Source organism: Podarcis cretensis (assembly GCF_951804945.1).
Source record: "Podarcis cretensis genome assembly, chromosome: 6".
Lineage (NCBI taxonomy): Eukaryota > Metazoa > Chordata > Lepidosauria > Squamata > Lacertidae > Podarcis > Podarcis cretensis.
This window is the reverse complement of record NC_137175.1, coordinates 84,323,880-84,329,879: the sequence shown is the minus strand read 5'-3', so window position 1 is coordinate 84,329,879 and position 6,000 is coordinate 84,323,880.

The following is a 6,000-nucleotide window of genomic DNA, read 5'->3' as shown; positions in this document are numbered from 1 at the left end:
GTCCGTTCCGGCGATTTTCCTCAGGCTGTGAGAAAAACACACCAACTGCTTCTCTTCCTCCCTGCTCCCTGCATATCCCCAGGGAGGGGAATCAGACACAGACAGAAATGTATCTTACATGCCTTTACTCCTGTCTTTCACTTCAATACAGAGAAAACATGTCTGCTCTCTTCAACAAACAGAGAGAAACCCCAAACTCCACCCATGTACATCCTGTACAGGTCATATGACACACACTGAGCTAACATCCGGTGCTCAGTACAGAATGGACTGCCCCTTTGTTTCCATGGCAACAGTCACAAACATCCTGTCTGGCTTTGCAGCCACAAGCAGCTGACTGAGCTGCTGGGGCCTTTGCTTGCTGCAGCATTGCTGCTTTAGAATAACAGCTTGGTGTCCCCTGGCTTCCTTGGGATGGCAAAACAATGAAGTGTTTGTAAGAAATAAAAATGTTGCTTTTTCATATTTTTCATAAAAGGTCAAAAGAGGTAAAAACAACAACCCATAAACCCCTAAATCATACATTGACCCATCCACATCCATAGTACAGTGGTACCTCAGGTTACATACGCTTCAGTTTACATATGCTTCAGGTTACATACGCTTCAGGTTACAGACTCCGCTAACCCAGAAATAGTACCTCGGGTTGAGAACTTTGCTTCAGGATGTGAACAGAAATCTTGCTCTGGCAGCGCGGTGGCAGCAGAAGGCCCCATTAGCTAAAGTGGTGCTTCAGGTTAAGAACAGTTTCAGGTTAAGAATGGACCTCCAGAACGTATTAAGTACTTAACCCAAGGTACCACTGTACTAGCATATCCACAAGCTTTCAATTATTTATTTTGTATGCCACCCTAGAACCGTAGATTTCAGGACAGTTCACAACATAAAATCCTCAAAATACATAATAAAAACAAAAACAAAGACAACCCAATTATGCCCCCTCCCACAACATCTTAAAAGGGCATTAGATGTTTACTAGCAGAACTTGGCTTCAAATGCTACAATGTATTGTCGCACATATAGATAAACACATGCTACTCCAAGTACAGTGGTACCTCGGTTTAAGAACTTAATTCGTTCTGAAGGTCTGTTCTTAACCTGAGACTGTTCTTAATGAGGTACCACATTAGCTAATGGGGTCTCCCATTGCTGCCGTGCCACTGGCACATGATTTCTGTCCTTATCCTGATAAGTTCTTCACATGATTTCTGTCCTTATCCCGATAAGTTCTTCACCCGAGGTACTATTTCTGGGTTAGCGGAGTCTGTAACCTGAAGCATTTGCAACCCGAGGTACCACTGTATAGGATTAAAGACTTAGCTAAAATTAAGCTATTGAGCTAAAAACCATAGCACCTTCTCCCCCATTTCTAGCCTATCTGCCTTAGTAAAAAGGTAAAGGGACCTCTGACCGTTAGGTCCAGTCGCGGACGACTCTGGGGTTGCGGCGCTCATCTCACTTTACTGGCCAAGGGAGCCGGCATACAGCTTCTGGGTCATGTGGCCAGCATGACTAAGCCGCTTCTGGCTAACCAGAGCAGTGCACAGAAACGCCGTTTACCTTCCCACTGGAGTGGTACCTGTTTATCTACTTGCACTTTGACATGCTTTCGGACTGCTAGGTTGGCAGGAGCTGGGACCGGGCAACGGGAGCTCCCCCTGTCACGGGGATTCAAACCGCCGACCTTCTGATCGGCAAGCCCTAGGCTGTGTGGTTTAGACCACCGCGCCACCCGCGTCCCAATCTTCCTTATGTAGTATCAAATAATTTAACACCCCTCCTTTTAATTCACATTAAAAATGACACCTTATACAGTTTTACATTGAAGCTTTTTTCAATTCGCATAACCCATTTTCTGCATGCAACATCTTGTGAGAACAGCAGCTACTACATTTTCAGTTGCACTATGCACAATTTTAATTACTTTTTCCTCAAATAAATTTTTAATATAGTGGTATCGAACATCCATATGTTTTGTTCTCTTACTTGATTTTTCTGACTCAGCCGTGTTACTGCAAGCTTGATTATCCTCATAAGCTGTAACTGCTGCTTGCATCTCCAAGCTTAAATCAGTTAACAAGAAACTTTGAGAAACTTTGAGAACCGTTAAGAAAACCCCTGCCAGAACAGGCCAAAGACCAGATACAATCAATTAAAACTAGACACCACAGGCTTATAATAATAATAATTTTTTATTTATACCCCACCCTTCCTGGTTCAGAAAACCGGGCGGCTAACAACAAATTTAAAACACTTAATTGATGCTACAAAAAACAGCATAAAATACGGTATAAAACGTGAATAACAATAAAATCAAAAATCAATTTAGGGGGAAAATCCATCCAATAAACATTAGATGATCACCAGGGCTAGCTGGCTAAATTACGGTAGTCCTATTTGGGCCAGCGAGGAGACCAGGGGAGAATTAGCTGTGGGATTCCACGCTAATCTCACACCCTGGAACACTCTCCCTTCAGATGTCAAGGAAATAAGCAACTATCTTACTTTTAAAAGACATCTGAAGGCAGCCCTGTTTAGGGAAGTTTTTACTGTTTAATGCTGTATTGTGTTTTTAACATTCGGTTGGAAGCCACCCAGATGGGTGGGGTATAAATAATTCTTTCTTTCTTTGAAAAAAACACAAAGAGGCAGGGAGTGGAGGGGAAATAAAAAATAAAATTCAGACACAAATTTTTGATCAGCTTTTGCATAGTTCAGTGGTCGGAGGTGCCCTTGAATGTGGGCAAATTCATGAGCATGAGGATGAAGATGATGATGATGATTTATTTATACCCCGCCCATCTGTCTGGGTTTCCCCAGCCACTCTGGGCTGATCCCAACAGAATATTAAACAGAACAAAACTTCAAATATTAAAAACTTCCCTAAACAGGGATATCATGAACTGGCAGGACAATGGGGAAGAGGAGGAAGAGGATCCCGGCGAAGGGTGTAGCTGAAACTGAGATACACCTGGGGAAGAAGAGGCTGGTGTAGGAAGTAGTCACAGGGTGACGGAAGGTGGCAAGGGGATAGAGGTCAGTTCACATCACCAGAGCCAGAGGAGCCCCTGTCCCCATGAACACGGCAAGTTCTAAGGCATAGGGAGCAGCAGGAATGGCACAGTAGGAGGCTGAGGCAGGCAAGGGCCTACAGCCCAGCTCCCTAGCTGGCCAGGTGGAGCTTGCTAGCTCTGGGATGTAGGGATGTGATACCTCAGCTGGAGTAGGCTTGGAGCAGGTGAGGGTCACCTGCCTCATCCAGCCCTGCAATTAGCAGGCAAAGTATAAAAGGGGAGCTGAGCTGAGGTGCTGGGTCTGCTCAACTGTCCACGTTGGTGAACCTCAGCTTGGCTGCTCCAGGATCTCTGAAGGACTGTGCTTCGCTTTGGACTTTGGACACACTGCTTGATCCTGGACTGGGGTCTTGGCATACTGACTTGCTGCCAATATGCATATATTCTGAATGATCTTTCATGTCTCCTTGCTCTTCCTTGCCACCCGCTCTGTAGTAATACACTAAAAAGAGGAAATGCTCTTAGTTTTTTATGTACTGTGCTGGGCCCAGGGGGTAACCCAAGCAACGCAGTCCAGGTCCGGTCCCAAATCCAAGGGTTCCGTGAGGAGTCAGTCCAACAGGGCCAAGGCAGGAAACCAGGCACAGGGTCTCAGGCAGGTTCTGGCAAACAGCAATGTTGCTCCCGCAACTTGGGGTGGGGTCTGACAGCCTTTTATCTTCGTCAGGGTAACGACCAGTCCTGATTCCCCAGTGACTCACCTCCCTGTCTTGCCCGAAGGCAAGCACTCCTCCTGCGAGTACTCAGGTCTCTCCTTCTCCCAGATCTTAGTCTCTGCAGCTCGGGAGATGTCTGTGGGTTACTAGATTTGGAGGCCACCTCAGCCTCTCTGGACCCAACTGATAGGGAGCAGCTGTAAGTGATTGCCCAGCTGAAAGCAATGAAGTAATCCCCGCATCTGGAGCCAGGGCAGGCTCAGGCCCCTGACTCGGCCCAGCTGGTGCTTGTTGCAGGGGAACCTGTGCATACTGGGGCTCTTCAGAATCAGGCTCCAGACTAGGTTCAGATGCTGCCTGAGGCAAAGGATCCGGTGCGGACTGAGACTCCTCTGGTTCCGAGTCCGAGCCTGAGTCTGAGGCCAATACACAAATGGTACATTTTGTCAATTAGACAAATGGTCAGGACTGTGTGTCGGGAAATGACACAAGGTGTGTCAACTTATATTAAAGCTGAAGAGTTTGCCCAGGGAGAAACGAGATGGAAAGAGGAACCTTAATCCTTCCTAGACTGTTTTTCTAACCTAACCACTGACCTCTTCTAAATTGCTAGACTATTCTCAGGGTTGTTGATCTGACTTCCTGCTTCCCCTCCCTGCTTTCTCACACTCTTACTTCTGAAGCAGAGAGGAGAGGCTGCATCTTGCTTTTGTTCCTCTCTTGCAGAGATCAAACAGCAAAGATGGCTGCTTTGTATCCTCAACGTTGCTAAAACTTGGAATTCTTTACTATCCAATACAATGGTACCTCGGGTTACAGACGCTTCAGGTTACAGACTCCGCTAACCCAGAAATAGTACCTCGGGTTAAGAACTTTCCTTCAGGGCGAGAACAGAAATTGTGCGGTGGCGGTGCAGCGGCAGGCCCCATTAGCTAAAGTGGTACCTCAGGTTAAGAACAGTTTCAGGTTAAGAATGGACCTCCAGAACGAATTCTTAACCCAAGGTACCATTGTATGTATTTATTGTAATAAACATAACTTTTTGTTTTCCATACTTAAAGGCTTGGTGTGATTGCCTTACTACTAAGGGGTGCTCAGCAGCAAGTGTTCAGAATACAACCTTTGCAAAGTTATTCAAAGTGATGTTTGCCCTGATTTGTGTATTGCTTGTTATAATAGTCTCTTAGGTACAAGCGGATCTAGGCAACTTTGGAATATGCCATCTAGAAATGAGATCCTCATTCATAATTTTAGTATTTTTACAGGGCTGGAACTAAGATCTCTTAGATGAGGTAACTGAGTAATTTGCTGGACCCAGAACTCAAATTGTTGACATCCTGGCCTGTTTTAGCTCTTTGGAAAGCATCAATAAATATGAATTGGTAGCAAACTGTTGGTGGGCAAAAGGAATCCAAGGATTGCATCATTAAGGAAGGGTGGAGCGATAACTTCTTGTAAAAGCAACAGAGGAACAACATAGTGGTTCAAATAGAGTTTATGGATAGCTTTTAGTGGCTAGCGGGGGAAAGTATTATCTCATTAAAAATACTGAAGCATAACCAAGGCTTGCATTTTTGTTTTTTTAACCAAGCTTATTATGGCAATGTGCATAAAAGCTGATTTGCCTACTGGCACAGCGCCTTCACAATAATCAAAACAACTCCTAAGTTCCAGCTAAAACAAACTTGGTTAAGGAAAACATCAACAACTTCCAAGAAAATAGTGCATCTCCATTTAAAAAAATTGATATGCTCCTTGCCCGCATTTCATCCATTTGCTGCACTTACTGGAAGAGAAGGAAAACAGATCCTGCAAAGAATGAGGTCTGTATCCGATGACGCTAAAAATGGCAGCAAAGATCTCTGGAACAATGTAATACCGATGTCAGCATTACAGCTCATAGCAGATCTTGAACTGGTGACCGGGCACGGATGCAACCAGTTTGTTAATGTCAAATGTTAGCCAAAGGGAAAAAACAGCAAGGATGTCAGGCACACAAACCGAGGGAGTCCCCTTGCACCAATAAGACAGAACCAGGCAGGTGTGGCACTGTGCTCTAAACCACTGAGCCTCTTGGGCTTGCTGATCAGAAGGTCAGCGGTTCGAATCCCCACGATGGAGTGAGCTCCCGTTGCTTGGTCCCAGTTTCTGCCAACCTAGCAATTTGAAAGCATGCCAGTGCAAGTAGATAAATAGGTACCGCTGTGACGGGAAAGTAAACAGCGTTTCCGTGTGCTCTGGTTTCCATCATGGTGTTCCATTGCACCAGA